Here is a 9,778-nt window from a genome sequence, read left to right as displayed (position 1 = left end):
ATCACTAACAGTATATATATATATATATATATATATATATAACAGTATGAGGTCGCCTCACAGCAAGAAGGTCCTGGGTTCGAGCCCCGGGTCGTCCTCTGTGTGGAGTCTGCATGTTCGCCCTGTGTCTGTGTGGGTGTCCTCCGGGTGCTCTGGTTTCTTCCCACAGTCCAAAGACATGTAGGTCAGGTGAATCAAAGGGGTGTAGCTGTAGAGGACAGTGATGGAGGTGTCCATGTATAAAGGATATAAAGGGGTGTAGATGCAGAGGACAGTGATGGAGGTGTTCATGTATAAAGGATATAAAGGGGTGTAGATGTAGAGGACAGTGATGGAGGTGTCCATGTATAAAGGATATAAAGGGGTGTAGATGCAGAGGACAGTGATGGAGGTGTCCATGTATAAAGGATATAAAGGGGTGTAGCAGTAGAGGGCAGTGATGGAGGTGTCCATGTACAAAGGATATAAAGGGGTGTAGATGCAGAGGACAGTGATGGAGGTGTCCATGTATAAAGGATATAAAGGGGTGTAGCAGTAGAGGACAGTGATGGAGGTGTCCATGTATAAAGGATATAAAGGGGTGTAGATGTAGAGGACAGTGATGGAGGTGTCCAAGTATAAAGGATATAAAGGGGTGTAGATGCAGAGGACAGTGATGGAGGTGTCCATGTATAAAGGATATAAAGGGGTGTAGATGCAGAGGACAGTGATGGAGGTGTCCATGTATAAAGGATATAAAGGGGTGTAGCAGTAGAGGACAGTGATGGAGGTGTCCACGTATAAAGGACATAAAGGGGTGTAGATGCAGAGGACAGTGATGGAGGTGTCCATGTATAAAGGATATAAAGGGGTGTAGCAGTAGAGGACAGCGATGGAGGTGTCCATGTATAAAGGATATAAAGGGGTGTAGCAGTAGAGGACAGTGATGGAGGTGTCCATGTATAAAGGATATAAAGGGGTGGAGATGCAGAGGACAGTGATGGAGGTATCCATGTATAAAGGATATAAAGGGGTGTAGATGTAGAGGACAGTGATGGAGGTGTCCATGTATAAAGGATATAAAGGGGTGTAACAGTAGAGGACAGTGATGGAGGTGTCCATGTATAAATGATATAAAGGGTTGTAGATGCAGAGGACAGTGATGGAGGTGTCCATGTATAAAGGATATAAAGGGGTGTAGATGCAGAGGACAGTGATGGAGGTGTCCATGTATAAAGGATATAAAGGGGTGTAGCAGTAGAGGACAGTGATGGAGGTGTCCATGTATAAAGGATATAAAGGGGTGTAGCAGCAGAGGACAGTGATGGAGGTGTCCATGTATAAAGGATATAAAGGGGTGTAGCAGTAGAGGACAGTGATGGAGGTGTCCATGTATAAAGGATATAAAGGGGTGTAGCAGTAGAGGACAGTGATGGAGGTGTCCATGTATAAAGGATATAAAGGGGTGTAGCAGCAGAGGACAGTGATGGAGGTGTCCATGTATAAAGGGTATAAAGGGGTGTAGCAGTAGAGGACAGTGATGGAGGTGTCCATGTATAAAGGATATAAAGGGGTGTAGCAGTAGAGGACAGTGATGGAGGTGTCCATGTACAAAGGACATAAAGGGGTGTAGATGCAGAGGACAGTGATGGAGGTGTCCATGTATAAAGGATATAAAGGGGTGTAGCAGTAGAGGACAGTGATGGAGGTGTCCATGTATAAAGGATATAAAGGGGTGTAGCAGTAGAGGACAGTGATGGAGGTGTCCATGTACAAAGGACATAAAGGGGTGTAGATGCAGAGGACAGTGATGGAGGTGTCCATGTATAAAGGATATAAAGGGGTGTAGCAGTAGAGGACAGTGATGGAGGTGTCCATGTATAAAGGATATAAAGGGGTGTAGCAGTAGAGGACAGTGATGGAGGTGTCCATGTACAAAGGACATAAAGGGGTGTAGATGCAGAGGACAGTGATGGAGGTGTCCATGTATAAAGGATATAAAGGGGTGTAGATGTAGAGGACAGTGATGGAGGTGTCCATGTATAAAGGATATAAAGGGGTGTAGATGCAGAGGACAGTGATGGAGTGCGTGGGTGTCCTCCCACCATCAAAAAGACATGCATGTTAGGGTCAGTACTCCGGCCTGTGCCCCTGAGCAAGGCGATGGAAAGAAGGACTGGAGTTGGTCCCCGGGTGCTGCGGCTGCCCGCTGCTCCTATACAGTAGGGTGGGTCACGGGCAGACAACACATTCACTGCAGGAATAGAATTTGCTGCGAGAATAAAAATGACAAAATGAAGCGGCTTTATTTCTTCCTCTTCCGTCTCTTTAAATTGAGAATAGCAGTACTCTCTCTGTTCCGGCAGTCAAAAGAATCGTTCACATGCCTCGTTCATTCATTCACGCTTTCATTTCGTTGAGAACTTCATGCAGCACAAGTAGACTGGCCATTTCTTCATTTCCAGCATCTCTGTAAGGATTGCCCAGGGTATCTGATTCATGTTAAGAGTCTATGGAGCACATTTAAAGAACAATAGAACCCCCCCACCCCCCACCCCCAGTGCTCAAAAACGTCCTCGGTGTCTTTGTAGATATTTTAGCCCTTATTAATTCAGTGTACAGTCTCAGATCCCAAGACAGGCCCCTCTAACTGTACCAAAGTCTGTGTTTAAAAGAAAAAGGTGATCAAGGCTTTGCCATTCAGGGCCCAGGCCCTGGAAGGAACTGCCCAAGAAGCGGAGATCATGCCAGCACAGTCAGGTTTACCTGTCCTTTCTGTAAACCTATGATTTTGACTTTCTTTTGTGCAATATATTCAAAACTATTCCTTAAAGTCAAACCAAGTAAAATTAATTTGTATGGTCTTCAAATCCAATTAAACTCCAGAGGGCTTCTAAGTCACTCTGCATTGTCATTGTTCCACACCAGCAGCCTGCTGGGTATGCATAACCTTGGTATTTATAACCTGGGTATGCATAACCTGGGTAGGCATAACTTGGGTATTCATAACCTGGGTATTCATAACCTGGGTAGGCATAACCTGGGTATTCATAACCTGGGTAGGCATAACCTGGGTATGCATAACCTGGGTATTCATAACCTGGGTAGGCATAACCTGGGTATGCATAACCTGGGTATTCATAACCTGGGTATTCATAACCTGAGTATGCATAACCTGGGTAGGCATAACCTGGGTATTCATAACCTGGGTAGGCATAGCCTGGGTATGCATAACCTGGGTAGGCATAACCTGGGTAGGCATAAGTTGGATCTTAGGTCAGGGTGTAATCGCCACACTGAAGTGAACGTTGTAGCTCATTAGTTTTAAACTAAAGTTAAATCTTTGTCCGGTTGCACCACTGATACTTAGAAACCGAGTGTTATGCCACCAGGTATGATACCTCTTCCACACCTCTTCCGCTTCCGGTGTGGGAAGATGGCGGCAACCTCACTCAGTACCGTCCATGCAGGGTCTTTGTCCACGCCTGTGTCTAAGTTTTGTCTTCGTTTGATGGCTGGGAGAGCTGGCGCTGGATCGGCTAGGAAAGCCTTGTCTGCTGCACCTGTGGGCCCAGGGACCACGGCCCTGCCTGGAGCTGTGCCCGAAGAGGAAACACCGAGGGCGGTCTGACAGGACGCGGAAGCGGGGCAGGCTAAGCTAACTGCTAGCCCATGCAGACCGGCAGTTCTGGCAGTCCTCCTGGCTGGCGTTCGTTTTCTTGGACGGTGAGTTCGTTGTAGTTTGGATATATGTGTTCTTGCAGTTTTTGTATATGTGTTGTTTGTCGTTGTGTTGCACTGCCGTGGGCTGGGAGAAACAATATTTCATTTCATGCATTTGTGTACATGACAAATGAAGTGTTCCTCCTGATTCCTGATTCCTGACCAGGTGCAAAGGCAACGAGCGATTTCCTGTCATTTCAAAATGTGGCTTATTGTGACACCCCACTGGGAGGAGGTGGCTGATCAAATCCAGCCAGTCAGTTCACACAGTCCTTGCCTTCCCCCACAGACCCCCTCCGCCAGCACTGGAGGTGGGCGCTTGCACAGCGCCTGAAGATACTACAGGTGTGAGTGCTGGGGGAGTCATGCGTTTCCTGTTGCCATATAACACAAAGTGCAGGGAAGCAGTGTCTTGACAGTAAACCAGTTCAGCCGTCATCTTCATGTTTGTAAGCTTCGCACCCCTTATTAGCTTCCCTGTCGTTTATTTGTTTGTTTGTTTTTCACAAATAGACATGCCCCCCTTTAATAGAAAAAGGTGTAGCGATTCTTTGCACTCTTTATGAACCAGAGCTAAAAAGACAGCGGTCAGTTTGGGCCCATGATATTGTCCAGAGAAGGACAGATCACGGAGGATACTGTCCTCTCATACAAGAGTGGAAATTAGAGGAGGCTGCGTTTAAACCCAATTTACCTATGAGCAGGGAGCATTTGAGAGGTTGCTTCATCTAAATGCACCCTTCACAATGAAACAAGACGACACGTTCCCCCATGAGCTGCTTGTTTATGTCTCCATTGAGATTTTCCTAGGTGGCAACCACTGGGGACAGCAGTTGAAGCTATTTTGGAGGTGCCTGAGGTCGCAGTTCCAACCGGGACACGAGGTGTTGACTCCTAAAACATTCCCATCCATTGTAGGTCAATGGGCGAATTCCAACTTTTACTTTCAAAAACAAAGTCAATACTTTGTTGTACAAGCAGTTGGGGCTTCAATTCCTGATTCCGAGTCTAGCACACAGTCGTAAAGTGCTTATAAAATTATTGTTCCCTTAAGAAGGTATTAAGAAATTTAAAAAGTGGCATGTTGAGGGGTGTCTTCTTTGATTGAAAGGTCTGTCAGCTTGTCTGTCACTGAGGTTTCAGCCCAGCTCCACGCATGCTCCACCCCATCGCCAAACATTGAATTTTCTGACTCAAACAACTGACAAGATGGCAACAACATTAAAGGTAGACTTCGGACTTCAAAGTGATCTTTCAGAATCCAGCGGGTGTTGTCATAGGTGCTATGTCCATTTTCTTACATAGTCTGTGGTTTTTCCTTATTGTCGTCAGGTCCTGGCCACACTTCCACCTGATCCTCTAGTGCTCCTTACAGCCACACATGGATGATCTGGTAGTGCTCCTTACAGTGACACATGGATGATCGGGTACTACTACTACTGCTACTACTACTACTACTACTGCTTTCGGCTGCTCCCGTTAGGGGGCGCCACAGTAGATCATCCGTTTCCATCTCTTCCTGTCTTCTGTGTCTTCCTGTGTCACACCAGCCACCTGCATGTCCTCCCTCACCACATCCATAAACCTCCTCTTTGGCCTTCCTCTTCTCCTCTTTCCTGGCAGCTCCATATTCAGCATCCTTCTCCCAATATACCCAGCATCTCTCCTCCACACATGTCCAAACCATCTCAATCTTGCCTCTCTTGCTTTGTCTCCAAACCGTCCAACCTGAGCGGTCCCTCTAATATACCCGTTCCTAATCCTGTCCTTCTTCATCACTCCCAATGAAAATCTTATCATCTTCACCTCTGCCACCTCCAGCTCCACCTCCTGTCTTTTCATCAGTGCCACTGTCTCCAAACCATATAACATAGCTGGTCTCACTACCATCTTGTAAACCTTCCCTTTAACTCTTGCTGGTACCCTTCTGTCACAAATCACTCCTGACACTCTTCTCCACCCACTCCACCCTGCCTGCTCTCTCTTCTCCACCTCTCTTCTGCACTCCCCGTTACTTTGGACAGTTGACCCCAAGTATTTAAAGTCAAATGCCTTCGTCACCTCTACTCCTTGCATCCTTACCATTCCACTGTCCTCCCTCTCATTCACGCATATGTATTCCGTCTTGCTCCTACTGACTTTCATTCCTCTTCTCTCCAGTGCATACCTCCACCTGTCCAGGCTCTCCTCAACCTGCACCCTACTCTCACTACAGATCACAATGTCATCCGCGAACATAATCGTCCATGGAGACTCCTGCCTGAGCTTGTCAGTCAACCTGTCCATCACCATTGCAAACAAGAAAGGGCTCAGAGCCGATCCTTGATGTAATCCCACCTCAAACTTGAACCCATCTGTCATTCCAACCGCACACCACAACACTGTCACACTGCCCTCATACATATCCTATCCCACTCCTACGTAGTTCTCTGCAACTCCCGACTTCCTCATACAATACCACACCTCCTCTCTCGGCACCCTGTCGTATGCTTTCTCTACATCCACAAATACACAATGTAACTCCTTCTGGCCTTCTCTATACTTCTCCATCAACATTCTCAAAGCAAACATCACATCTGTGGTGCTCTTTCATGGCATGAAACCATACTAGGGACACATGGATGATCTGGTAGTGCTGCTTACATAGGGACACATGGATGATCTGGTAGTGCTGCTTACATAGGGACACCATGGATGATCTGGTAGTGCTGCTTACATAGGGACACCATGGATGATCTGGTAGTGCTCCTTACATAGGGACACATGGATGATCTGGTAGTGCTCCTTACATAGGGACACATGGATGATCTGGTAGTGCTCCTTACATAGGGACACATGGATGATCTGGTAGTGCTCCTTACATAGGGACACCATAGATGATCTGGTAGTGCTGCTTACATAGGGACACCATAGATGATCTGGTAGTGCTGCTTACATAGGGACACCATGGATGATCTGGTAGTGCTGCTTACATAGGGACACATGGATGATCTGGTAGTGCTCCTTACATAGGGACACATGGAGGATCTGGTAGTGTTCCTTACATAGGGACACATGGAGGATCTGGTAGTTCTCCTTACATAGGGACACCATGGATGATCTGGTAGTGCTCCTACATAGGGACACCATGGATGATCTGGTAGTGCTCCTTACATAGGGACACATGGATGATCTGGTAGTGCTGCTTACATAGGGACACATGGATGATCTGGTAGTGCTCCTTACATAGGGACACATGGATGATCTGGTAGTGCTCCTTACATAGGGACACATGGATGATCTGGTAGTGCTCCTTACATAGGGACACATGGAGGATCTGGTAGTGCTCCTTACATAGGGACACCATGGATGATCTGGTAGTGCTCCTTACATAGGGACACATGGAGGATCTGGTAGTTCTCTTTACATAGGGACACATGGATGATCTGGTAGTGCTCCTTACATAGGGACACATGGAGGATCTGGTAGTGCTCCTTACATAGGGACACATTGAGGATCTGGTAGTTCTCCTTACATAGGGACACATGGAGGATCTGGTAGTTCTCTTTACATAGGGACAAATGGATGATCTGGTAGTGCTCCTTACATAGGGACCCATGGATGATCTGGTAGTGCCCCTTACATAGGGACCCATGGATGATCTGGTAGTGCTCCTTACATAGGGACACGTGGATGAGTGGTGCAGCTGGAGGCAAAGTTCACATTTCTTCAAGAGATGAAGCACTCAAAGCTCTAGCCCTTGAAAAGAGGTTGATTCAACATAGAAAACGAGAGAAGACAGGAGTCTGGGGGAAACACAGCGGTATTCTCTTACTGTCAACGTTTGAGCACACACACAGCTGGTGCAGCTGGCAGCTACTGCTGAAGAAATGAAAATAAATGATGACATAGTGTTCCTGTCGTTAAGACCTTTGATTGAAATATGGAAAAACTCCACAAAAATGTATTTAGAAAAAAATGTGAGAAACCACAGGAAGTGCATCATCAGAGGGAGATTAGAGAACTTTAGATGTTTTTTTCAGACATTCAGTTTGCTCGTATTTGATGCGTCCTTGTTTCATGTTTTTTTATTGAATGAAGTGCTTTCATAGGGCAAAATTGGTGGTGTGGTAACAGAAAGCTGGTCTCAACAAAACGTCTCCGACTAAAGCTTCATGAAGATGTGTCATAACATACCAATACGTCTGACCCCAACCCCCCAAACACACACCCACACCCACACACACACACACACACACACACACACACACACATCCCCCACTGTATGTGATTTATTTCATAATCCCTGTACAGATAAACACTCCTCCCTTATCTCATTACTTTCACTTGGGGGTGTGCCGTTGCCTCGCTGCATGTCAGATAATCTCCGTTGGACAGCTGACAACACATCATAACCTGGAGTCCATTTCAGGGGACAATAACCACTCCACTCAGTCACTCAGAGCATGTCCACGCTGTCTTAACGAGAGCGTGAATCAAGAACCAGGAGGAACACTTTATTTGTGTTCCCCGGCTCACAGCAGTGCAACACAAAGACAAAAACAAAGACACACATATCCAAATCCCACAAGAACACACATATCCAAATCCCACAAGAACACATATATCCAAATCCCACAAGAACACACATATCCAAATCCCACAAGAACACACATATATCCAAATCCCACAAGAACACACCTATCCAAATCCCAAAAGAACACACATATCCAAATCCCACAAGAACACACATATCCAAATCCCACAAGAACACACATATCCAAATCCCACAAGAACACACACATATCCAAATCCCACAAGAACACACATATATCCAAATTGCAAAGAAACTACAAAAACACATATATCCAACATAAAAAATGACTGTGCAAGGGTGCGAACGCCAGCCAGGATGACTGTGGGAACTGCCGGTCTGCATGGGCTAGCAGTTAGCTTAGCCTGCTGCCCCGCAGGCTAAGCTAACAGGCTAAACAACAAACTGAACAACAAGCAAAATGAACAAACTGCTTGTAGAAGTCATTGTTGTAGTAGAGAAGACGAGGGAAGGGGGCGCTCTCAGGTTCTCAGTGGCTCACCCACTTGTAGCCCACTGGTGCTAAGAAATGCTTATACAGTCCAAACTACTCCTCCTCATCATAACTTTATTCACATGTCAAAGCCTCTCCACGAATGAGCCAGCTACAGCAGACATGCTGGTCCCGCTCATCCCACATACACACATGCCATGCGGACAGCCGCTGAAACCCAGCCTTTAAATGTGTGCTGTGCTAACATGTAATGATGATACGTTGTTTAAAACTGCCAACAAGCAGCACAAAATCAGCTTCGGTCTCTGTGAAATATGTATCAATTTTACAACCAATCCCTATTCTCTAGGTGGGATCAAACCATGTCTAACCAGAGAGACCGTCCTGGTTATGTGTCGACTAGGACTGGACACTATATTGGCGCTATATCGATACTCTATCGATATTACAGAAACACTATATCGATACTCTATCGGTATTATAGAAACACTATATCGATACTCTATCAATATTATAGAAACACTATATCGATACTCTATCAATATTATAGAAACACTATATCGATACTATACCGGTTCTATATTGATGTCATCATATAAGACTAGATATCATCTGGGATTTTGGATGTGGTAATATTGTGATATGATATGAGTGTTGTCTTTTCCTGGTTTTAAAGGCTGCATGACGGCATAGAGATGCACTTTACTGAACTCATCAGACTGTTGTGTCTGTTGTTTTATTAGTCTCCACCTGTTTGAACGACTTATCCACATTACTAATGAGTGTTTATCAAACATTTAATTGCCTAGACTTTGAAGTGTTTTCCTTCAGGTGACGGCGGTGGTGAACAACAAGAACACATGTTGGGGATGGAGTTTGCCATCGTTGAAGGATGGGACGAAGGAGGGACCTGCCGATTTGAAGGCAAACGCTACCTCCCTCAGCTTAATATCAATACATGACAGTAACACAAGGTCAGACCCTTTTGTGGGATTTTCTGTGTTGAATCTAAGTAAGTTCATACCCTTTAGTCTCTGTTGTCATTCTTT

This window comes from Lampris incognitus, chromosome 1, assembly GCF_029633865.1.
Source record: "Lampris incognitus isolate fLamInc1 chromosome 1, fLamInc1.hap2, whole genome shotgun sequence".
NCBI classification, from domain to species: domain Eukaryota; kingdom Metazoa; phylum Chordata; class Actinopteri; order Lampriformes; family Lampridae; genus Lampris; species Lampris incognitus.
The sequence above is the reverse complement of the archived record's forward strand: the minus strand, read 5'-3'. Positions refer to the sequence as shown.